Below are 26,476 nucleotides of genomic sequence, written 5' to 3'. Positions count from 1 at the left end.
CGCGCTACCGCTCGCGCCCAGCGCCATGGCCGCCATGGCCGAGCTCGGCCTCACTGCGTCCCCGCTGCTTAGCCCTTCCTCTTTCCAAGCCGACAGTGCCGTCATGTTCCTCGCCTCACGCCGCCCCTCCCGCACCCATTTTCCAGTCTCCATGGCCGCCGTATCGCCGTCGCCACCGGAGGACCGCAGCCGCCGCCGCTACATGTTGCCGGCATGCGTGGCCAGGGCACCATGGCCCATCTCCTGAACATCTGCGGTAGCCTTAGGGTGCGCGTGGACCCACTAGCGCTCCCCCGCCCCTCAGCCATCGACGGCATGGCCTCCTCCGGCCGGAGCAGCGATTCCCCGGTGATCCTCTGCTCCAAATTCGCGTTAGGGACCTCGTACAGCAATTTGAAGAAAGGGAGGGTCCTATCTACAATGTCATAGACTCATGTGAATAGTGCCGTAAGGACTGGTTTGTAATTATTTTGCAGGAACTTTGGAAATTCATAGTAAATCGTAGAAAATTCGTAAAATAGTAAATAAGGACTTTTTGGAATCCTTGTGAAATTTTCTATGCAGTGGATCTATAATATGGCATGTTTTAGTTTAAATATTTTGCGGTAAAAATAGATTTGTGCAGTAAGGTTGTAATGCTAGTTGAATTTGTTATTTTTCATAACTGTAGATCTAGGGCTCCAAATGAAGTGAAATTTTTGTGGCATGCTACTCATGTGATAGTTGATGTGTGGTAAAAATTTCATGAGTATTGGATGAAGTATGAGTGAGTTATTGGTTTATCTTGCTCTCACATGATTTCTTGCTTTAGCAACTTGTCTTTTTCATAGAGGTTGCTATATATATTCAAATGGAGTGAAATTTGTACAGTAGACTATTGAGAGGATATGTGAGCCACTGTAATTTTTGTAGAAGTTATTGTGCACTTTTGGTATATGTTCATTAAGTCACCTTGTTATCTAAAATAAATTAAGAAATGCATTAAAAGAATTTATTTGGTCATGGACACTAGGTTTTCTGGTGTTCTTTAGTCATGTGTGAAATGTTGGTAAAGTTGGTTTTGCCTAATTATGTATTTGCAACATAAGTTAATAATTATTTTCTTGCCGATGTGGTTTATGGACAGATCTGGGAACTTAGCAAAGTTCTTCATGATAATGTGCTTTGTTGTGAATCTTGTTTATACAAAAGTTGCAGATAATTCATGTATCTAGATTCTATTAAAATTTGGTGTCATTTGGCCAAGTAGTTTAAGAGTTACAGCTGTTTAAAGTTGGGTTTCAGAAATGGCTGTTTTCTGTCAATTGTGGACTAGTTTCTGTAAATGGATATATTTGACTTAGTTAACTTGAGAATCATGCTAAGATGATTAAAGATGAATTGTAGAAAATTTCATAATATTTCCATAATGTCTTCTTGCAAGTCATTTGGATGTGTGTAACTCCAGTTATAGCTAAATCTTGTAGCTGCTGTTTGCGTGTCCAGAAATTAGCAGATTCCAATTATAGTGCTTGCTTGTATATTGTTAAGTGTGACGTATGCCTTGAATGATGACTAAGTTAGAGCACTTTAGATCTTGAGAAACTTGTGTCATGATTGGTGTTGTCGTCTTCTTTGCCATCTTAGCATGATAGATTGTGTGATGTTTAAGTTAAGCATCGCAAAGTACTTAAGTGTGTTAGTGTAAACTATGCTTGTCTTGCTTGCTATTTTGTGATGTGTCTCATGGTACTATTCTTCATATTTATGCACTTGCATATTGCATCTCATCTAGGTACGCTAGATGAACCATGTGAAGGACATGATGTTGGAGCCAAACCCGAAGACGGTGTTTGATGGATCTGTCCCGAAGATGGAAGGACTAAGCGAGTGCTAGGATCTAAGATGTCACCAGGATGGTGCAAGCTAACTGAACTGACTTGTGTCGGATCCCAGGCAAGCCCTGGAGCATTAATAAGTCTCCTAATTTATAAAAGCAATTCTTTCTATATATGAGTTATATATTGTTGCATTAAGTTATAGGAGTTGATTGAAACCGTTGATGCATTTATTACTATCCTTGCCTACCTTATTACCTTTTTACCCTGTTAGGTCAGGATCGAATAACTGCTTAGCCTTGCTTAGACCGGTAGCGATCGGTGATATCCGATCACCTACATTATAGGTGGTTACTGGAAGAATTTAGCTATGGAAAGAATGATATCCTGGAATTAACCATGTGTGATGGATAATTGGAGACCGGACGGAAAAAGTTGGAGGCAACCAGACAGGGTTCTGGGGTGCTGTTAGTTTCCGTCTATGTCGATTAAGGACCGACCATTGTTGGGCCTCGAGTCATGTTGAACGCATGCCTTACATTTAGCTGGCCGGATAAAGTACCTTCCGGCCGCAAAGCTAGGAGATTATTCAGGCCGAGTAGATTGCCCGCAACGCACTATGCCGGAGCAGGTGTGGTAGGACACGGGGGCAAGATGATAAGACCAAAGTGCAGTCGGTCGGCCCCCGGGTACATGTGGTTCCTGGCAAACTTGAGATTCCTAGATAGTTGACTCGGTGATCAATATCTCACTTTAGCGGGTGAGTGAGGTTTGTGTAAGGAATAAATCACCAGCTGGTTAGGAATCGATTCGAATCGCCATCGCTCCTAGATAGTGAGCACTTGACTCGAGTTACGGCATCGTAGTAATTATTATGGAACAATGATGGTTATCTGGATGGTATGGGATATGCTAAATCTAAATTGGTAACTAGATGTTATTGGTTAATCAAGTGATTTCTATAGTACAGGTGCTTACCTAGATGGATAGGTCATAATAAAGATGATGCAAAGTACTTAAAATGGTTTCTTCATGATAGCTTATGCTTTTCGCAAACAAGTCAGCTAGCCCACTAAAGAAAGCCTTGCATAATCCTTGGTGTCAATTTATTTCTGATTTACGACGGGTAAGTCTGGCTGAGTACATTCGAGTACTCAGGGTTTATCCCACCATGTTGCAGGTGAAGTTTTCGGCCTATTGAAGATGGTGGCTAACTGCTGGTGGGCTCAGTGATTCTATACCTACTTCTCATCTATATGCTTTTATCGGATGATGTCACATAGGCTAGCAATATATTTGGAACTTATACTAATGTAATCATTTGAAAGCTATGTTGTTTTCACTAAGCGGTTTTAAAACCCAAACTGATACTTTTAATTGTGAACCTATTTGTAATATTATTTCCCCTGCAACCCTGTATATGTGATGTGTATTTGCTTAATCACACGATCTTGGTTGTGATGTTGATTTACCGAGGTCTTTCGGGACACTCGGCGGACTACCGGGTTTATATGAGTGAAAGTATGGGTGTGTCAACGTGTTAGCGGGGACAACCGTACTTGATCTTGTATAAATTGGGTAGTTCTATCACAGTGTTGGAGTTCTTTGCCATGAAGGGGTTTCTTCCATCGAAGGAGGTGGCGCACTGGAGGGCTCCTGGGAGGAAGGATGTTTCACAACCTTGTCCCGGCGAGGTGGTCTCCTTCCTAGCCTTCCACAAGCGCGGATTAGGATACCCTGCACACTGGTTCCTGCGTGGGCTCCTTAATGAGTGGGGTCTGGAGCTACAACACCTCAATCCGATGGGGGTGCTGCATATCACCGGCTTCGTCACCATCTATGAGGCCTTCCTTGGGATGGAGCCGCACGTAGACTTCTTTCGGTGACTTTTCTCTGGGCGAACTTTGCCTATGGGGAATCTGCCCAAGGCCACGCCAATGGGGGATTCACCCTGTAGAGAAAACCGAGCACGGGGGGCTCGTATCCCACGTACATCCCTAGTGACTCCAACCGAGGGTGGCATGGGGAGTGGTTTTATATCAGGAACCCGGTGGAGGTGTCGTTCCCGGCGTTCATCGGTGGGAGGCTAGAGAGGCAGGATAGTTGGTCGTGGAGCCCTTCCCATCGGGAGAAGAAGAAGGTGGAGATCATCAATGCAAAGCACCAGAAGCTCGTGCGGTGCGACCTTGATGGGGTGCGGGTGTTCCACACCCTCTACCGCCATCGGGTTGCTCCATTAGTGGAGAGGGTGCGACCGATGTGGAGGTACGCCGGCTCATCAGACCCTGATCGTGCGTCGCTGGAGGAGCTGCTGGGCGATGAGGTCTGGAGTCACCTCGACCGGATGCTGCAGCTGAAGCCCAAAGAGAGGGTCAATGGAAAGCCCGGACCTCTCAACACCTCAGTGGTGTCTAAATTGGTATGCTCCTCTCTCTTTACTTTGTGTTCTTTTCCCCTTTGCTTTCCTGCTTTCTTTATTTTGAATCGCCTATTTCGTAGGGACTTGATGCTTACAAGTCCCGACCGCACCTTTTGAAGGGGCCAGAGGGCGTGGCCCAGCAGGCTGCCTAGAAGGAGGCAGCGGATGCTAGGAAGAAGAAGAAGAAAGCCGAGGTGGCTCGGTGGAAGTATAAGAAGGAGAAGGAGATCACCCAGTGCATGAAGACCGGGGAAAATAAGAGCGACGTCGAGTCAGAGGATTCCACAGAGGTGGATGACATGATTTTCTCTGAGGAGGAGGAAGGCCGGGAGGTCGTTGCGACCTTGGCGGAGCGTCATGACCCTACGGCGACGTCTATTGGCGATGAGCAGGAGGCGAAGCGGACGCGGTTACCGCACCCTTTAGTGGCGTCGCTGGTTTTGTCCCCACCTACCGCGGACGCGATTGAGCAAGCCAGGCAGTCTGAGGAGCGGGCTTGCACCCGCGCATCGCCAGGACCGGCGCCAGCGAGTGACTTGCAGTGGGAGGATGCCCCGCCTGCTGCCTCGGTCGGCGCATCCCAAGCTGAAGGGGTTGGTGACCCGTAGGCTGGGCAGGAGCCGGTTTGGATGACTCCGCCCCCGGCTGAAGTGAGGGGGCACGGGGCACAGTCCAGGAGCGGTCCTCACCCTACGGGCCCATCGACGCCGGGTCTTGGTTTCAGAGTCGTGTCTCTTACCTCCCAGTATGTTTTTCTTTGTTTCTTTTCGATCTTGGTGTTGAGTCTTTTTGGAGTATGACTGACCTGTACTTTTTGTCAGCGGTCGAACGATGATGGGGTTGAGCATCACCCCAACTCCCATGCAGGAGGTTTGGAAGCCCACCCTACAGCATGCCGCGGTGAGCGGCGGGGGGAACAAGGTGGTGGCAGCGAGCCCTTCCCTTCCGAGGGTGATGCTCCCTAGGTCGGTTGCTAGTACGGGGGCTTCGGTGGAGGTGTCCCTTGTGGCCTCTCCTCCACTGGCTATGGTGAAAGAGGAGAGGGAGACCGAGCTCCCTGCCTCATCGGGTGGAGGGCTACACGGCTCACCCTCGTGGTTGGAGCTAAAGGCGCCGAAGGGAGATGTGGCCGGGACGGTGTCGGAACACCCGTCGATGGCCTGTGAAGCCGAGGTGGTGGAGATCCCTTCAGACAATGAAGCGGATGGCGTGGTGGAGCTGCCAGCACCATCATAGGAACTGGTGGTGGTTCGGTCGTGTAACACCCCTGGTGGTACGAGCTTGTCTATCATCGCGATTTAGGCCTAAGTAAAATTTTTGAAACGAGTTTCTTGGGTTCTTAATTTAAAACGTACTCGACATGATGAGTGAATCATGTGTGACTTAGTTGCGTGAACTCGACTCAACGCCCAAGTCAAATTCTCAGTGCGGGAAGATATTTAGGAAATATCGGGCAACAGATCTAGCCAATAGATATCGAACGATTTGTTCTTTAAGGTTCAGCATGACGAGCAACTTTTATAAATAGAATAAAAGTCATTAATATATATATATATACTCATGGGTTTATTTTGATAAGCATGAACTGACGAGAGAGAGAGAGAACGCAACAGCTTCGTTTATTTTTCTAGCGTATAGCGTGCTCGTTGCCTGGCATTTATTACTGTCACGTCTCATATCGTGGCTTTGCCTTGCTCAGCACCATGACATGGTCCGTTTACCTGCGTCAGTGTCAATCTCTCTCATGCGTCGCATCTGAGTCTTTATGAGCACCAGTCGAGCAGGCACTGTCGAGGAGCCACTACCTCCGTTGTCCCGTCGCTCTGCAATGCTACCGTAGCACGCCGCGCTGTCCCTGCGTTGATGGAGTTGGCCGAACCCACACGCGTCTCCTTGACTGGCTCAGCTTGTCCCTGCCTGCTATGGCTTGTCTTGCCTGCCGTGGCCTGTCTCTGTCTATCTCCTGATTCCCGCGTGCTGCTTTTCTACCTCCTTGTTCTTCTCTACTGTCGAAAGGGCGTCACAGCTCCTGCCTATTTTTCCCCACTGTGCTGCCTCGTTTCTACAGCGCCGTCCTCCTTCTGTTCCCCCGCCGGTGCTGGCCCATCCCCGTGGGTGAGCACACGCCGCCCCGGTCTTCCCACGCTGGACCTGCGATCCAGCTCCTGCCTCCCCCCATGGCGTCGCCTCGCTACCTGCTGCTCTGTCTGAGCCACAGCACATCGCCAGTCCGACCGCACCGAGCTCAACCACCGCGCCTGCGCCCCTCGGTCCTGCGGCTGCCCGCAGTTGCGTGCTAGGCTGACATGCCACATCTGGTCGCCCGTGCCCCTGTCCGTGCGCTTGCGCCCACCGTTGCCCTGCCTCCACCACGCGCGCTGCTCTTCTGAGCAGGCCGCCTGCTGCACGGAGCCGTCCTGCCGGCACCGCAACTCCACACCGTGCCTGGAGCACAGTCCCGCGCTTGGAACGCCGCACCACGCGTGAGCGCCGTCCTTTTCCTTCCCTGCTTCAGACCGGTTGCAGACGCGCGTCTCACTATAGCCGCCCCGTCGCTCGGCTTTCCCACGCACGCACGTCCTCGGTCCATGACGTGTCTCCGCCATGGCCACGCTCATCGGGGCCACGCTGTGCTGGTGTCGTGCCATAGCGGCACGCCGCCCACGTGTGCCCTCGGTCCGCTACTGCCGCGCCCATGTGCTGCAGCACCCGCCTAGGCCGGGTGGTCGCGCCGTTCCACTCCGCCGCACCACGACGCTGTCATGGGCAACTGCTCCCCCGCCGTGCTATAGCCGCCAGTCGCCGTGCCCCTCCCCGTGCCGTGCTCTGCTTTGAGAAATGGTGAGCAAGGGTATAAATCCAAGAAAATATTTTATACAGGGTTCTTTACGCAAAATACTATACTCACGTGAATAGTACGTTAGTACCGCGGAGTAATTTACGGAAAATATAGGGGTTTTCTCGCAAAATGAACCGCCACCACTTCACGTTGGACCATGTTCACCTACCTGGGCCGGCCTCATGCCGCCTGGCTGGGCCGCGCGCTGTGCCTTGGTTCGCTCGCGCCCCGCCTGCCTGGGCAGGCCACGCCAGGCCGGTTTGCTGGGCCGTGCGCCCCGCCCGCCTAAGCCGTGCATGGGCCTGCTGGTCGCGCAACCACCTGGGCCACGTGCACGGATTTCCGAGTTGGGCCGAATAATTAGCTGCTGGCCCTTTTAGATTTCTAAAGCATCTGTTAATTTAGTTTCATAAATAAACTTGTAAAATTCATAGTAAATCATAGATAAATCATAAAAATACCAAACTAGTTTTATTGAGTTTCTAAAATCATGATCCACCTAGTAGTGTATTTTGCTCACCTAGGCTCGGTATGTTTTTAGGGTTGCTCTACATATTTTAAAATGCTTAATATTGTTAAAAGGAGAGCTGGTAGGAATTTCTATGGTAAATTAGTAATAGCGTTGGATCTGAAATTTCTATAGTAGATCCCTAGCAATATTAGGTACTCACTATAATTTTTGTAGCTCTGGAATAATTAGTTTGCTAAATAGATAATGATGTCTTATTTTGAATAATGATTAAATTGATAGAATAAAATAAAGAAATGATTTGGGTTTGATAACGCCTTATGCGACAACAGGGGTACGTAGGCTAGCGTTCGAGCTATCTCGTTAGCTTGTGATGCATGATCGGGTTTCTAAGCAAATTCGCATGTCGTTGATTATTTAAATCTATGCATTTGCATCAATGCATATCATATAGGTACGATGATGGGGCAACGGATCAATTGAAGGATGATTGGGAATCCGAGGATGGTGTCATGGTATTCTCTCTAGGAGGTGATGCAATGGGCTTTCTGTTCAGTTGATGGTGGATGATCCGACGATGCAGATACTAACTTTTTAATATATATCTTACCCAGGCAAGCCCCGGTGCATAACCCCTACTTTCTGTAGTTTAAATTATATTTGTGCATTAAGTTTAAAGGAGTTGAATGAAACCCACTTGCATATATTTTTTTGTCCTATGAGTCTTACTAGTATGACAGGATCGCGTAGAATGCTATGCTATAGGACTCCGGTAGAAGTCGAGTGATTGTCTGTTACTCGCGAGAGATAGAAAATATATTACTATATTATTATCACTTGGAAAAATATAAATGGTGAAAATGATAAATGGTGACCGGGCAGGGATATGGTTTGGGTATTGGTGGGTGTAAGAGGTTGTGTCGCCATGGACGCGGGGCATGGCTTGGTTACACTGATTTCCCGGTCTGTGTCAATTAAGGACCGGTCATTGCATAAGGCTCTAGGCAAGTCATAGACTTATTATCCCGAGCACATACTTGGGTATGGGCGCTTGGAAGACTTGTTGCTCTCTTGTCGTGGATCTGGCTCTTTCCGGATCGACTGTCAGGGTTTTATTTTGGTGGAGTAGGTCCTTGCATCGCACTGAATCTGGGACTCAGGGTCAGGGGCTTGGAGTCCCAGTTTGGATGGGGACCTAGACACCCGAGACAGGAGAGTGATGGGTTGGTCCTGCTTATGCCTAGGGTACAAGCGGGGCGTGTGTTTTCGGGGTACCCAGCTGGGGGCATTGATTCGTGAATCGCTGGGAAATACGGTACGGCTTGTCTACGGTTGAGCATCGTAGTAAGAACTAAAGAATGGAAGATGGAAAAAGGAAGTCTGATTGCTTACCATCTGCTTGAAAGTAGTACATGTGCTTACATAGAATGGTTAGTTAATGAACCAATGCGGCTATTAATAAAAATCCAATATAAGGACGCATGCTTAGTAATGCTTCCTGCAAATGCAATAAACCCACAAGCCAGATAGCCTTGCATATCCTTGGAGTCTTTCTTTTCTCCTATCAGGTAAGTCTTGCTAAGAACAATTGAGTACTCAGGATTTTATTCCCCCTGTTGCAGGTGACAGGTGGATGCTAGAGCTGACCCTTGTGTGTGGATACCTCCTGGTGGGCTCAACGAGGATTCCTTTACGCTGCGATCGTAGTTGTTATTTATAACTCTCACCAGACGTTTTTATAAATGAAAGTTTATAATCTGTTGTCATAGTTGCTATATATCAATACTTCAACATGTCATGAATAGATATTTATTTCCGCTGTAATTCTGACAACATGTTTATATTTCGCTGTTACATTAAATTGTTCATAACTCTGATAATATAATTACATTCCACTGTTATGGTAAATAAATATTATACTCTGATGTTGTACTAAAAGTGATGTAAGAAATGGTTAAATGATGTAAGCTTTATTCTCTCATTTGTGATCCTGATGGCAAAAATGTGGATTTTCGGGTTCTCCCCTGGGGTGTGCCCGACGGAGCTGAGTAATTTAGTGTTCTTCTCCAAGTGCTTAGTGTCTAATGGAAGACAAGCACTCCTGGGAGGCATTAGATTAGGCTGTTCTGCCATAGGTCGGAGGCTAGGCCCTCCGGTAGGCTAGAGAAGGGTGACCTGGAGTGGCCCTACTTTGAGGACCCGTCAAAGGTTCAATTTGTCCTTCGGGATTCCCTGGAGTGTCAGCTCTGGGACATCCTTGGGGGAAAAGGACTTGCCATGGAGTCTGATCTTGCCAAGCTGTCGGTGAAGCTCGAGGACGCCCAGGAGCGGGTTAAGTCTGCCTAGCAGCTGGTCAAGGTCGACCTATAGCTCACCGTGGAGGTGAGTTTCCCATGTTTGTCCTTGACCTCTTAGTCTCTTGTTGGTGGCCTCAGCATGCTTGCTTCTTATTTTTGTAGGGTCTACAGGAGATGTCATCCCGCAAGTCCTGTTTCCTCCAGATGGAGCATGCCTAGATGGCCAAGCTTGAGCATCAGTTGGAGTCTGTCTGCCGCGAGTCCTAGGACCAGGCGGCTGAGGTGACCACGGTGCGGGTGAAGGAGGAGCGTGAGGTGGAGCGGGCGACCACTGCCAAGCAGGGGCTTGAGGCGGCAAAGGCCCACCAGGCGGAGGCTGAGGCGGGGCTACGGAAATCTCTGGCAGACACCGAGGCGGTGCTCTAAAAATCCCTAGAGACCCTTGAGTCAAAGCGGAATGCCCTAGAGTCAGAGTGGAATGCCCTAGAGTTGGCGCAAAAGGCCCAGGAGTCAGAGCGAAAGGCCCGATCGGAGACAGACCAGGAAGTGCTTGCGCTCTAGGGCTGAGTGATGAGGACGGAGGAGGCGAACGCCTGGCTACGTGAGCAGGTGGCCCAACAGGCGGAGGGACTCTCCACCCTCAAGAACTTCCACCTCGGTACGTACCTTCTCTGTTTTTCATCATGTTGGTTTCTTCCTTTAGCTTGTTTCTGAGCTTGTCGCCCTTCTTCCAGAGCTGGGCGGAAAGGTGAAGTCGTTGGGGCAGGGCCTGGAGACGGTCAAGGTGACATTTGGCCAGAATGTGGAGGTGCTGGCCAAGTCCCTTGAGGAGCGACGTGCCCTCGAGGGGGAACTTCACTAGATTCGCAATGTTGCCTAGCTCGTCATCTCAGAGGTCTTCGGGTCAGCGCCAAGTACTAGCGCACCCGCCATCCAGCTAGCGGAGGTCCTAGATGAGGTCTGGGCCTTCATCACACATGGGCTGTTCTACGGAGCGTTAGGGGTGTTGACTTCGGTGGTGACGTACCACCCAAACCTAGACTTCACCACAATCTACAGCGGGTATGCCAACGGCTTGAGCACGGAGGACATCCAATCGCTCGGGGAGAGCTTGCTGCCGCACGCAAGGTTGGTGGCCTAGCAAGTCTCTGTGCAGTGGGTGATGGATGCCCGCCGTGAGGACATGGCTAGAAGCGTGCGCCGGGGGGACGTCGCCTAGCCTGTGGATGGCACGGAGCCTAGGTCGGAAGTGGATATCGCCCCACCTTCAACCGAGCCGGATGTCGTCCTGCCGGGGAGTGAGCAGCCCGTGCCTTCGCCGGTCGCATCAACAGCAGATGTCGTCGGGCTGCCCCAATAGCTTGTAAAGTATAAGTAGTTTAGCGGATGTATAAAGTTAAGTTCATGGGGGAGCCCCCGTGTAAACGTTCTTGTGTACTCAATGACTACAATCGGTTTCGTTTTTTATGATGGAGTCACTCCGTTCGGGGAAGCTTGTCCCTTTCATTCCTTAGTTTTACCTTAGCATAATTTTGTTTTTTATTCTTTCTTTTTTGTACTTGCCCATTCATCCCATAGGCTGCAACCTTAGGAGCCTAGGCGTGGCTAGCGAGGCTCAGCTGCTCGTAACCGTAGGTAGAGGCGGGGTGCGATCGGTCGGAATATTTTAAAGCAAAGCTACGTAAGGTAATTTAAAGGAACGAACTACCCTTTTGTTCAGGTAGGAAGGAGTTTCACCATATGATAGTAAACGAAAAGAGAGGTAGTAGTGCACCCCCGTGGAGCCCCCGAGCGACCCAAGCCAAAAGTGTTCGGGTCAGGGCGCTTTTATAGGAGCAAACATTAAGTAAACAATGGTAAGACTTAATTTTAGGGGAAGAAAATGACATAGCTGTTCCAAGCGTTGGTGAGAATGTCGTCGTTGTCGTTCTTCAGTCGGTAGGCGTCCGATCGGATCACCTCGACCTTCAGTCGTCCGGATCCTTGCCCGCTACGCCCCCTTTCTTGGCCGCTGCTTCTTCGCCTTTTTCTTCCTTTGGTCCGCCGGCCTATCGCAGAAGGCACTTGAGGAGCTCGCAGTCCTTGTAGAGGTGTTTGATGGGGTAGGCGTGGTTGGTGCACAGGCTCTCGATGAGCTTGTTGAAGTGACCCGGAAGGTCCTGTTGGGGCTGCTTGCCTGTGTGATTAGCCGTGGCGACCAACGTGGAGTTGGCCGATCGATGGCGATCTTTTTTTTGTTCTTTTTCTCCCTCTGCATGGAGGGGCCCTTGTCCTAATCCTGGCGCTTGGCCTTGCCTTTGCCTCGGCCTCCATTAGAGCGTTGTGGGAGCGGTGCTCGCTGGATGCATCAGACAAAGGCCTATGGTCCTGGGCCATATGGGCTAGGACTTCAATCGCTGCTATGAGCGTCTCGGTTTAGCCTGAGCCGCTCGTGTACAGGTGGTCGGTGTGGAGCGGTCGCCAAGTCAAGACGAGGCGGAGATGCGTCTTCCTGTGCCATGCTTGGCGACTATAGCGGTGAGCGGGTGGAGTGATTCGTCTGGTGCGTCCCCACTCCCCTGGTGGGGAGAGAGGCCACGAGTCGGTGTCATGATGCGGAGCTCTCTGCCTGTTGAACGGCGGTGGTCTCCACTAGTGCCCAGAGGTTCCGGTGGATCGCCTGTTCCTAGGGGTCGTCATCCATGAGGTCACGCAGAAGCATTGCCATAGTGGCGATGTTCTGATTGGCCTAAGCGAACTATGGGGGATCGTTCCTCCTGTCCATGGTGCTGCGCTAGACCCAATGGGCGTGACCCCAGGCGTCGCTCACCGGTTTATGCGCACGGAGCGCAATGTGGGGAGTCGAGCGCGCTGGCGCCGTCAGCGGCTGATTTAGCCGCTGTTGTTGTAGCTCCTCGTCGTGCTCCTGTGTGAGCGTGGGGGTCTCCACACGAGGGTCTGGAGGGGTGTGAGTCTGCAAGGACTCCATTACCACCGGTGGCTATCCTGGGGCATCTGCCATAGCGCACTCCCGGGATGGACGGTGGCTAGGCGCCACATCACCGATGCTGGCGCCGTCACTCTCAACATCGTCATCCATGAGGTCAAGGAAACAGGTAGAAGCATAGCTCACCATCCCCACAAATTCAGGCGTGAGAGGGGGCGGCGCCGGCATCCTTTGGAGCCCCCGGGCGTACGCGTTCGCGGGCAACACGAGGCCGTAGGGGAACCGGTCGCATGGCGGTCGCGGCAGGGACAACAGGGTCCCTCTGGATAATCGGCGGAAGATAGAGAATAGCAAGTAAATAACAGCATGTACATTACTCATAGCGGAGTTTGAGCAGAGAGTTTGCTCAGAATGAAGCGCAGATGCCTTGTCGTTGAAGTCGTCATGCATCCCGGAGCCGATGGAGGGTGCCCCTCCGACGGGCGCCGGAACAAGTGCCTCCTCGTGGAGGTGTAGTACGCCGAGCCGGTCGGCGATGAAGTCCAGGCTTCCAAAGAGAAAGGATAGGGACGGCTCAGAGACGGGTGGAACCCACATCCCAACAGGTGGGAGTGCAGGAAACTCCAGTGAGCCGAAGTGAGACGTATCGCCTGAGCCCGCCATGGCAAAGGTGGCAGAAAAGTGGGCCATCCGATGACCAAAAAGTGTTGAACGTACAGCGTGTTCCCCACGGACGACGCCAACTGTCGGTGCAGAAAGTGACCAACACGTAAATATTTGTAGTTTTGCCGTACGTTGTGATCGGAGGTGGCCTAGCACTCAATGACATAGGGTTTATACTGGTTTAGACAACGTGCCCTACATCCAGTTTGAGTTAGTCGGTGACTTTATTCCTGAGCCTAGGTGCTCGAAGTTTGTAGTGGGGTTACAAACGAGAATGAGAAAGATGGGGGTACAAGAGGTCCGGTCGGAAGGGCCAAGAGTGACGGGAGCCCCGCTATGAGCTAAGTGTCCGAGCGTATGCTCATGGTTTGAACCTGGTGGTTCTGCTGTTGTGTAGTAGTGAACTTGATCGATCTGAATGAACTTATCTATCTGTTGGAAGAGAGCGCATCTTCTTTTATAGATGAAGGGGATGGCCTTATAAGTGAGAGGGAGGGAGTATGTTCGCTGCTAAGTCTTGTTGCCCACGGCGATGGGTACAAGACAATGGTAGGTGCCCACAATACTGTTGAATGTCAGATCCATGTGGGAGGTTGTGTTGTCTTCTTTGGGTATGGCAGACGTCGGCACCTGCCACACTGTTGATACCTGGAGACATGCAAAGGGTTTTACCATGTTCTCCTGGTACGATTAATGCCAGCGCCCACAACACTATTGATGCCCAGAGGCATGTGCGGGGAGCCTTACCGTATGGGAGTTAATGGCACCCACAATACTGTAGGGGAAAATATCGGCGCCTACAGTACTGCTTAGGTTCCGTCGTGCTAGAAGGGTCACAGGGTACTACCTGGCAGGTGCACAGGGTATGGTCCCTGGTATTACGGTTTGACTTGTGCACCCTGCCTTACTTTCTCCGTCGGTTCCCTAGTCCTTACCGAGTGGGCGTCCCCTGTCAGTTGGTCCCAGTCGGCTCTGATCGCATCAGTCAGAGAAGAGCAGTGAGCAGGGGTTTGGCACATCCCCGATCGGAGACGCGGGCCGAAGTCGGAAGTAGTGCTTTGGCCAGGCCTTCCTGTCGGAGAGGCCATCCAGAGGCTAGCTAGAGACCGAAGCGAGCGCTCCGATCGGAGAGGTGGGCCAGAGTCAAAAAACAGGCGTCGTTCCTCCTCGGCCAAACCTTCCGGTCAGTGATTGGATCACCCTTCTGGCCTATCATTTAGATACTTGGGCCGGCCCATGAGTTGCGCGTTGTCTGCTTGGGCCGAGCCTTTGTTGGGAAGTCAATCCACGAGGGACCCCCGGTTTATGAACCCGACAACATCAATCAGAGCACATAGGCGTTCAAGAAAGGAGCAGAGCTTAGATCAAGGGCTTCTGAGAGATGGTCGACGTATGTGGCCTCAATGACCTCGGCTTTGAGGGCCGCAATTGGACCTTCGAAAGGAAGGTGGCGGGAGGCTCGTATTATCGTGTCCGTTTGGACTACGGTCTCACCACCGTGGATTGGTGCAACATATTTTCTCAGGCAAAAGTTCAGCATTTGGTAGTTGCTGCTTCAGACCATGGGCCGATTCTCCTAGAGTGGAGACTGGCGGTTACCAGGCAACGGCAGGGTAAATGGTTCACATATGAACAAATGTGGGAGACACCCGGATTTTTCAGCAGACTCCTGGCAACGGGAAGGCAAGGCAAAATCACTGAGCAAGCTGTAGGAGAAGCTGAAAGGTGTGTCGGGGCACGTGTCTATTTGGGAGCGCACAACCTTTGGTCAAGTACGACATGAGCTCTAGAAATTAAACAAGAAACGAGAGGAGATGCAGTCAGATCCGGGACGGTTGGGCCCTTCCTAGTAGGAATTGAAGTTGGTTGAGCGAATTCAAGAGCTTAACCACCATGAGGAAATTATGTGGAGGCAGAGATCTCGAGTTTTGTGGTTGACAGCTGGAGACAAGAACACCCAGTTCTTCCATCTGAGGGCGAGCCGGAGAAGAAGCAGAAACAAGATTTCACGACTAAGGAAGCCAGATGGGCAGTTTACCAAGGTTGATCTTGAGCTCCGGGCAATTGTCACCAATTTCTATAGCAATTTGTTTGCTTCTAAGGGTACGGATAATACGGAAGAGGTGCTATCTACTATTCTAGTTAAGGTAACACCTGAAATGAATAGGACCCTACTTGATCCCTACAAGGAGGGGGAGGTAAAGGATGCTTTGTTCCAAATGTTTCTGACAAAAGCACCAGGTCTCGATGGTTTTCCGGCGCACTTCTTTCAGTGACATTGGGAGCTTTGTGGCAAAGAAGTGACAGCCACGGTGCTGAAGCTTCTTAATGGTGAGGAGGAGCCAATGGGCGTCAATGAAACTTTGATCATTCTGATCCTGAAAGTGGCAGTCCAGAGGAAATTGGTCAATTTCGACCCATTAGCCTGTGCAATGTTATATATAAAATTGCATCCAAGGTGTTGGCGAATAGGTTGAAGATTTTCTTGTCTGAAATTATTTCCGAGGAGCAATCGGCCTTTGTCCCTGGCCGCCTCATCATGAGTGCCTGCATTTTATGAAGCAGAAACGAGCAAGTGATCTGAGATCCTGTGCTATGAAGCTAGACATGAAGAAGGCATATGATCGAGTCGAATGGAAATATCTCGATGCGATAATGCGCCATCTTGGTTTCCATCATCGTTGGGTGGACACAATCTTGAGGTTTGTTAGGTCGGTTTCATTTTTAGTTTTATTTAATGGTGACAAACTTGAAAGTTTCAGACCAACATGCGGTATACGACAAGGCGATCCAATTTCGAGCAAATTGGGAGAATGCCTTGTGGATGAAGGGGGTCTTACAATCGTATTGCTCAACGTTGGGACAAAGAATCGATATGGAGCAATCATCCATACACTTTGCAAAGGGCGTCAGGCAGCAAATCCCCAATGTTATCAAGAACGAGATGGAGGTTTATAATGAGGCTTTGAGTGAAAAATATCTTGGTTTGCCTTCAAATGTTGGGACTGCTACAAACGGGGCCTTTAAATATTTGAAGGACCAGGTTTGGAGTAGGGTTGAGGGATGGTTGGAACAGTGCTTGTCTACGGGCGGATAGGAGATCTTAATAAAAGCAGTGGCGCAGGCTGTTCCAACCTATTCTATGTCTTATTTCAGACTACCAAAGGGTCTTTGTGAGCATTTAACCAGTTTGATGAGGAATTTTTGGTGGGGCTGTAAGGATGGCAAGAGAAAGACATGTTGGGTTGCCTGGGACCAGATGATCAAGCCTAAATCTATTGGCAGATTGGGCTTTCGAGACATGGTGCTATTTAATCTCGCTTTGCTAGCGAAGCAAGCTTGGAGGATATTACAAGAACCAAACTCCCTGAGTGCTAGAGTTCTAAAAGTTGTCTACTATCCAGGGAGGCGGGATTTTCTGGAGGCCGATCTTTGTTCCTCCCCGTCACGCATATGGCGGTCCGTTGTTGATGGACGCGAAGTGCTAAAGGAGGGCTTGATAAAACGCATAGGCATGGGAGAAAAGACGGCAATCTGGACTACGAATTGGCTACTATTGGAAAATTTGGGATGCCCTATCAGGCTAGCTAAACCAAACCAACCTCAGTTCGTCAGTGAACTAATCAATCAAGCTAAAGCGGCGTGGAAAAGTGACATGCTAGAGGAGTTATTCACCCCTCTCGACGCGATGACGTTGCTAATATCCCTTTATGTACGAGAAGGCAGGAGGATTTTTGGGTTTGGCACTTTGACAAATGGGTAGCTTCTCGGTACGCTCAGCGTATTATATGTTGGTTCGTCGAAGGGAGCAGCACGACCCGGCTGCGAGGAATAATGCAGGCTGATCAGATCATCGAGCGGATGCGAGGGAATGGATGTCGCTGTGGAAGGTGAAAGTTCCCTCAAAAATCCGTATTTTTCTCTGGAGGTTAGCGAAAGCACTCGCTGCCGATTGGAGACGTACTTCACCCTAGGAAGATGGCACTGTTCAGTGCCTGCTTCTTCTGTGGGATGGAAGATTCGTGGAGACACTCTCTGTTGGAATGTATTATGGCGAGATGCATTTGGACACTGGAGAAGGAAGAGACAGTGGAGCTCCTGAGTGAAATTTTGGAGAATGATGCTAAGCCTTGGATGGATATCATGACAGAGATCTTACCACAAGAGGATGTCGTTAGAGTGGCAATCACGTTGCGGGCTATTTGGTATGCACGGTGGAAGGCAATTCATGAGAATGTTTATCAAAGTCCTCTATCGACACATAATTTTGTGGATAAGCTTGTGTCGGAATTAGGAGAGGAGGTGCATGTGCAGCGGCCACATGCTCGGGTGCGTGAACGGCGTACGACATCGATCGTACCCCCCTCAGGTTTCATTAAAATCAATGTTGATGCAACTTTGTCCAAGAATGTATCCATGGCTTAGGCAGCAACAATAGTGAGAGACGAGGATGGGTGTTTTATGGGCGCCTCAGCGTTGGTCCTTCGGGGCATTGTTGTTCCGGAGGAGATGGAGTCTATCGCGTGCAGAGAAGGGATGGCTCTAGTTGCAGACTTACAAGCTGATAGTTTCAGATTGGCCAGTGACTGTCTGAACGTGGTGAAGAGCATCCGACAAGGTGATCTCAGGATATATGGACAAGTTATCCGGGAGATCAATGCGAGGAAGGCAACTTTTAGTAGTGTCGAGTTTGTACATGAGCATAGGGACTCAAACACCGATGCTCATAGAATAGCTCGTAGCTCGATCCATGCCGAGGTAGGGTGGCATGTGTGGTTCTTGAATCCACCTGATGGTGTGTGTAATATGTACAATCCTATTTGAATAAAGAGAGTGGTGTTGCTCAAAAATAAAACTTAGGGCTTTTCCAACGCTGCTTTTTTACCAGTAGCCACAAATGCCATGTAGGATCGGATAAAAAAAGTAGATGCTCTACACTTTTCATAATGGCTTACAAAAACTACATATGCTTGGGGAGAGAGAAGATAATCCATACTAAAAAAAAGAAGAGGGAGAGAAAATAAAAGTGAGTTATGATAAAAGAAAAAAATTTCTTTGCAAACCATAAGTAGTAATAGCTTATATTATGTGAATAGTAGTTTCAACGTTTCCTAGTCATCACTTTATTTGCCTCTCCCTTATCTGGCGTCAATCAACATGCATACCAAGATGGTTCTGGTTGTGCCAGTTCACACTCATGCGTCTTCAGGCAAACAGCGCAGAAGCATCGATAAATTGAGATAGGCAAACAGCGCAGAAGCATCGATAAATTGAGATAGCACGATAAGCATTCTCCACGTTGCTTGGGAAGCCAGTAGCGAGTGCACGAATGAAAGGTCACCCGAGTACCGGACGAATAAGTAGATTTAATCTTATGCAAGAAAAAGTACAAGCAATGACATGCTGATCCATGGATAGCAGGATGGGGTATTCATAGTGTCATTGACAACCATCATCAGGAAGTGGACTCAAGATTTGGGCCCTCGCCGACTAGCGAAAACCAGACAGTTCTCCATTTTCAAAATTTCAATTTTGACACATTTATTACAAGATAATGTATTTGATGGTCAAAACACATTTATTCTGCCAAAAAGGGGTCATCAAATGGGGCCATACAACCACCAATCATCCATATACTCGTAACAGCTGGTGCCTCGGTGACTACATCCTAGCAGCAGGAAGCTGCCCTGCAAAATCATAATGTTTGGAAAAAAGAACTAGTAAGCATAATATGGGAAGATGCACCAAACAGAACACTGGAAACGAGCAAGAAAGGTCAACTGATGCAACAAAACATTTCGATACCAGAGCATAAAGTGCTCAGTAAGTGCAAATAAGCTTTAAAATCATACACAAAGTAGCCAAGTTAAGTTAGAATAAAAGCTTAAGTGTATTAGGCATTTTGAACTAATTGATGGTTTTGCTAACTTGTAACTGTCTGACAGCCAGGCTAACTGGGTCACCGAATCTATTGAAGAGTTCCATCGAATAGACGGCTTCTCTACAGCTTCCAAAGGTTCAAAAAGTGTACTTAAAAAAGAATAAGGTTCTTCTTTGACAGAATACTGGCAAGAAGAATAAGGTTCTATTAAATGGAACTTGACATGTTAATAACATTCTCCTTTCTATAACAACCTCTGTTCTACTGAAATGAGACAGTGCACTGTGTCACAGGAAGCTAAGGTTCTACTAAAATTGAATTCCGAGTGCCACAAACTGAAGTGGAAAACAGCTCATAAGATTGATTTACCTGCACTATGAACACCATTCTCTAGCATTCTGGAACATTCGCAGCCAAGGGCTGGGGCCACTCTTCTCAACCTGCCATTCCTTGGGATACCATGGATATTGCCACATCATGAAGCAACGCTCTGGATGCGGCATCATAGCCAGGTGCCTCCCATCAGGTGAGCAAAGGGCTGCTATACCTAGTGGAGAACCATTAGGATTGAAGGGATAAGTCTCAGTAATATTGTTAGAATCATCACAATACCGCACAGGAGCCAGATTAGACTTCACAACAGTAGCTAGAACATTTTCATCTGGGAAGAAAGCTCTTCCCTCGCCATGAGCACTCCAAACACCCAAGGTGGAACCTTCCATCCCTTTGAACATAATAGCAGGAGAATCACCAATGGACACACTGGTAAACCGGCACTCAAAACGACCAGATTCATTGTGAATAAACCTCGGCTGGGACATATCTCCACCTGTACCAAGAGAACCTCCAACACCTGATCCTGGCACCCAGCCAAGAAGAGCCATAAGCTGACAACCATTGCATACTCCTAGGCTAAAAGTGTCTGGCCTATGGTAGAAGTCCTGGAATTGCTGAATGAGGGGTTGGTTAAACCTGATTGATGCAGCCCAGCCTTTCGCTGAATCCAGCACATCTGCATAGCTGAAACCACCAACAAACGCAATCCCACGGAACTCCTTCAGAGAAGACTTCCCAGCCAAGAGGTCTGACATTGCAGTATCCCATGGTTCAAATCCAGCAGTGTGGAATGCAGCAGCCATTTCCCTGTCCCCATTGCTCCCTTCTTCACGAATGATGGCAACCTTTGGTTTCGAGGAAGCAGTCAACAGTTTCCCATCTGTGAATTTGGGGGTAAAAGACAGAGACCATGATGGTGATGTCCTGCATTTTAGCCCTTCTTTCTCAAGTTTGACACAAGATTTCAGACGTTGTAACTCCTCAAGCTGGAAGCTTGTTTCCTCCCACAGATCCCTGAGTTCCGAAGTTTTTTCCTTGAGATGCAGATTGCCATCAACAAAAATTTCTATTTCTGGTGAGCTAGTAACTTCTCCAATAACATTAGCGGAAATGCCTGCTATTTCCAGCTTTTGCTTCACGATGTTGAGATATTTCGAGTGTACTTCAACAATGAGGCCAAGCTCCTCTGCAAAAAGTCCTTCAATAAGGCTCCTATCTTCTAAGTCTATGTCAAGCTTAAAACCACAGTTACCAGCAAATGCCATCTCAAGAACACTCACGATAAGGCCACCATCACTTATGTCATGGCCTGCTGAAATAAGACGTTGACTGAGCAATTCCTGAATGGCCTCAAATACCTTCTTCAAGTACAGAACATCATCAATGTCCGGGCAGTCATTTCCAATTTGATCAAATGCTTGTGCAAGAGCAGAACCACCGAGACGGCGATTTCCTTTAGCAAGATCAATATGCAGAAGAATTCCATCCTTACCGAGCTTCAAATCAGGGGTTACTGTCAATGTTATATCAGGACATGTCACGTAAGTACTGATGACCAGATTTCCAGGAGCCTTGACGACTTCACCATCACATTGAGCTGCCATGGAAAGACTGTCCTTTCCCCCATCTATTGCAATACCAAGTTCAATCATGCAGTCAGCCAATGCAACAGCTGCATCATACATATCTGCACCTTCGCCATCAAACTTTGCAGCGTACATCCAATTCCCGCTTGCTTTGACATCAGCAAGTGATGTAACCTTAGCCCAAACAAGATTAGTCAAGGCCTCCCCAACAGCAAGTCTGGCCATGGCCTTAGGATTAAGCAAACCCTTTATTGGTTGTTCTCCAATGCTGCAAGCACCACCTGTTAGGTCTGTGTATGTCTGTGCAATCACAGCCACATCAGCAAGCGGGAGTTGGAGAGGCCCAACTGTCTGCTGTTGTGCAACAAGACCTGTCACACACCTATCAACCTTAGTGGTCAAGAAACGTTTTGAACACACGGATGGGAGCCTTAATACTCGCTTCAGAGCATCTAGTAGTGTCACCCCAGGTGCAATGTCTAAAGGCTCTGTGACTTGAGAAACACGCCTGAACTCGAAGGTCTTCTGAGGCATATCTCCTAAAACCTTTTCAAGCTCAAGTTCTTCAACAGGGGTTGGAGGAGGGAGGCCATTCAGCTTGGAATGCTCCACAGCAGCGCTATCAATCAACACAATTTTTCCACAGCCATCAATTTTCCCAATGACAGCCATTGAAACTCTTTCCCTCTCACAAAGAGATTCTAACAGGTTTCTGCTCTCAGGTTTCACAAGTAGTGCATCCTGTTCCTGGTACTCAGCACCCCATATCTCTAAGATCGACAATGTATGATCGCCAACAACAATTGAACGGATATCAATTTCAGCTCCCTTGGGATATATTATTTCCTTCACGACATTACAATTTCCTCCTGCACCCTGATCATGGATGCTGATGATAGGATTGCTCTCTCCCATTTCTGCACATGCCCTGACTACACGATACAATTTCTGTGCCATCTCGGCATCTCCACGCTGTACTGCGTTGAAATCAAGCTCTGCATCGTTCTGGCCACTAACCATACTCGAGGCAGCACCACCGCCCATACCAATTCTGTACGCTGGACCACCAATCTTCACAACTAGCATGCCAATTTCTGGGTCACCCTTTGATATGTGTGCATGGTCAATTTGCCCTATAGCTCCACTGAACATTATAGGCTTCAACCATTCACGCCGCTCCCCATTTAGCAACCTCATTCCAAATGTTCTGGTATATCCCTGAATTAGAGGCTCACCAAACTTGTTCCCATAGTCAGATGCACCATCACTAGCATCAACAAGAATTTGCAATGGAGAGGCCAGATTCACTGGGTAAGAAAATGAAGGGTCCTCCCAGGGTGCATTTGAATTGTCAATTCGAAGATTACCAACACAGTAACCAGCAGTGGAAGCAACAACAAAAGAACCCTTCCCAGTGGCATGTGTGTCCCTTATACGGCCACCTGCACCCGTCTCAGCTCCAGGGTATGGTGCAACAGCACATGGAAAATTATGGGTTTCTGCTGTGAATAAAATATCTAGCTCACGCATGATAATGGATAATGGTGAAGTGAAACCCGGAATTGTTGGGCGTAGCTGATTTACTGGGAATCCTTTTATTGCACTCGAGTTATCCTTGAATCCGATGACAGAGTTATTGGGGTTGGCTTTCAGGGGACTCTTCACTAACTGGAACAAAGTGGTTGGCATGGTCTCTCCGTCTATTACAAGCTTTCCATTAAAAAACCAATGTCTGCTATGTTCGCTATTGGATTGTGCAATATCAAAAAGTTCCACAGTAGTTGGATTGCGTTTAATATCATCTCTGAAGAGGTGTGTATAGTAGTCAATATCTTGTTTATCAAAAGCAAGTCCCATCTTCACATTTATTTCTTCCAATGCTTCTTCTCCCCTTTCAATGACTGGAACAACATGGACAGGTTCAGGAACTACATCTGATTGAAATGATGTGAGCTTCTTGGGATAAATGCACTCTGTCATTCTATCATGAACCAATGCAGCGAATTCTTTGAGCTGACTTTCATCAAGTGGGTCACTACCAGGCTCAAGGCGCAAAAGGTATCTTCTTGATCTCTCCAATCGTGTCACTTCTAATGAGAGAGATTTACAAATTGAGACAGCATTGGTCGAGAATGCTGTTGAAAATGTCATCCGGGGACCAACCTCAACAATGACACTACAAGAATTTCTAGACACTTCATCCTCCAGAAAGCTCCTAGTTTGCAACTTCTCAGGTTCATAAGTTTCTGCCAAGAGCCAATGAAGCGTTGAAAGCTTCTCAGGAGTGAGTGGATTATCCAATTGAATGTTGAAGCACTGCTCAGTCAGTATATCAACAATATTAGCAGAAACCTTCGCCTTCACTTTCCTGAGCAGCTCCATGGTTTCACTTTCTTGAAGAAATGGTATACGGTACAAGTGAATAATTCCAACATCCAACACAGTATCAGGTCTCTCAACTAATGGACTGTCAAACCCCTTGGATGCCACTGCCCAGGAGATGACGACAATCGCATATTATGAGTCATAACTCTTTGTAGACGTGGCCAACAAATATGCTGTTGATGGAAGCAATGTTGAGTCATTCGCAGTCTTCTTGATCCAAGACTTCTCGCAGGAATTAAACCACATCTTTTTCCCTATGTAGAGAACAAACATAAGGACAAGCTAATGCCAGCAAAAAATAAATTGTGTTATTTCATAGACTGTATACCATATTTCCAGGAAAGCCTTCAGTCCGTAACAGATTGCTTGCCGTCATTTGGCCAGGTGATGCCATCCCAAACCAAAGGATTTTTATTTTTTTTTATTTCTTGTTAAAAGAGTTTGGGAGATCTGCACATCAATTAGGAATCAGGGTTATGTGGAATCAAGCGTGAAATTATAGAAGGGATGCAAAGATATAAGTGTACGAGAGATTGAGCATGCCAAAGCAAAGAAGATAAAACAATCATGATAGGAGATCATTTCTTTTGAACAAGGCACTCAATTTATTTGTGACCCCAAAGATTACGGTGCCATCATTTCAAATGTCAGGAAGGTAGTGCTACTAATAAACTCATGCAAAACAGTTCCTCAAGTGAAAAATGTAGAGACATGATTAAAGAAAAACTATTTCTACAGGCTCACCACGGTAGTGTGCTTCTATAGGTAAGTTCAAACTTCAAAGACAAGGACACTCTTAGCCTGAACACATTAACATCAAAGCACATTACACCATTGATTATTACTGCAAATAGTGACAAAAACTCTGCCTACTAATCAAAAGAAACTCTCTCTCCATTATTCATGTGATGCTACAACTTGTCTTCTGAATTGTTGTAAAATACAATTGCTGTAGTACACAAAGCTGTTAAGCCCTGAACCAAATTTACCAGCTAGTACAAGTACACTGTGTACACCCTATACACATGCAAGCTGTCAAACATAGATGTTTCTAGATATACTGCATATATTATTGGTACCATATATTATTAGTAGCATAACAGAAGTGACCTAGTGTTGTCTCACGAGTCACGACAGTGACACATGGTTCAAAATATCTCGGTTTCAACTATCAGGCCGTCGGAACTCGGAACCAGTGGACACTGACCTCAGTACTTTTATCACTCCAAGCTGCTTTGATCAGTAGCCGAACCTCAAAAAAGAAAGTACTAGTAAACTGACTTGCTGCTATGCTGCTACTAGAAGATAGTTACTCAGTACTCACCACGTTGCAAAAAAAAAAAAAAAAAAAAAAAAAAAAAAAAAAAAAATCCGGAACAATGAAACGAACTGGAAGGATCGGAGAAGGACGTATGAGATTTGGATTCGATAGCTCTAGGCACAAAATAAACTCTCAGAAACAGTCGACCCAGAAAATATAGGGTTCCTTACCAACGAAAGACGCAGGAATCAACGGGCCAGTCGAACCAAACGGGAAAAAGGACGAGTAGGACAACAGCACCGTGAAATGAACTCCTCGGAGGCGCGGACGGAACGCTCCGCTCTGCTCGGGCGGAGGCCGTGAGTGTTCCCGGCGGCGCGCCGAATACGAGACAAGCTTGCGGGGAAGCAGGACACGGAGAACTGGAGAAGCAGCAGCCGCCGCCGCTGCGAGCGCGAGAGAAAAGGGGAGGAGAAAAGGGAAGGCAAGATGCCTTTCGCACTCACGCACCACAACGCAATGTTATTGGGGTTACTGGGCCGGTCCTAACCAGCGTGGCCGCCGCCTGTCGGCCCAGCGCAATGTTTGTTGGGCCACGATTCTAAAGGGAATGAGCTCGAGCGCGGGGAGAGCGGGCCCGGCCGTTGCCGCAGTCACTGAACTTTCACCTTTCCGCCGGCCGGCGTAGCAGCTGTTCGCTGACGCTGAAATTTGGCTTACGTGGATAATTATATTGAAATATCGTGAAAAAAATATTATTTTATAGTTGAAAAGTAGTTCTGGATAAACTCAAATGAACAGAGCAATCACCTGATATATTTTTTTTTCACATGGTGTTGTTTCCATCCATTCCATGAAAACTCTCAGTAAGTACCCCGCGATGCGTACGTTGTGTCTTTCTGAGGTGCAGGTGCAGGCGAGGAGACATTGCAGCATTGTGTGCGTTCAAGAGCAAGAGCAAGGGCAAGGGCAATGGCAATGGAACAACCGCGAAATGGCCCGGATCATACGTACTAGCTATAAGCCTATAACCCGAGAAAGCTTCGTGCGTACTTCACCGAGGATCTCGGGAAAATGGAAAAAAAATGCAAAAATAGCACTCGAAAGGTTGACTTCTTAATTATGATAACACTCGGATGGATGATAAGTGGGTCCATCTGTGTTTATGAATATGAGTCCAGTGTCAAATCTGTAAACGACCGATGTTTCGAGTCCCATTTTTACAAATCGCCCGAAAAAATGACACCCTATTTCCTGCCGACTACTGCCGTTATGCATGTGCTTTCCCCTAGCGCTTATATATACACATGCATGATGCATCCTCCGGCTAAGTTCATCACGAACAAGCCAAGGAAGGAGCCCAAGCCCAACCAAAAAGATCTAGCTAGAGATCGTGACGTACCCAACTAGTCAGTGTTTGCTGGTACTCCTACAGTCCTACGTTGCTGTGCTTGCATGGGTGTCCGCGCTACACCACTGTGTTCGATGCGCACGCGCAGGTTGCTGCTGGTCACGGCGCTCGTGACCTTGGCGATCACGGCGACGCAGGGTGCGAGGCCGGGGCCACTGGCCGGGAGCGCGACGAGGACGAGGAGGA

At 48.2% G+C, this 26,476-nt stretch overlaps 1 pseudogene; it reads right to left on the bottom strand.

Moving 5' to 3' along the window:
- Positions 1-18,789: 18,789 nt before the first annotated feature.
- Positions 18,790-24,958, bottom strand: LOC136519758 (probable phosphoribosylformylglycinamidine synthase, chloroplastic/mitochondrial; annotated as a pseudogene).
- Between the last annotated feature and the right edge of the window lie 1,518 nt (positions 24,959-26,476).

This window comes from Miscanthus floridulus, chromosome 2, assembly GCF_019320115.1.
Source record: "Miscanthus floridulus cultivar M001 chromosome 2, ASM1932011v1, whole genome shotgun sequence".
Classification (NCBI taxonomy): domain Eukaryota; kingdom Viridiplantae; phylum Streptophyta; class Magnoliopsida; order Poales; family Poaceae; genus Miscanthus; species Miscanthus floridulus.
Note: the sequence above shows the minus strand (reverse complement) of the source record. Positions and strands in the feature narration are given on the sequence as shown.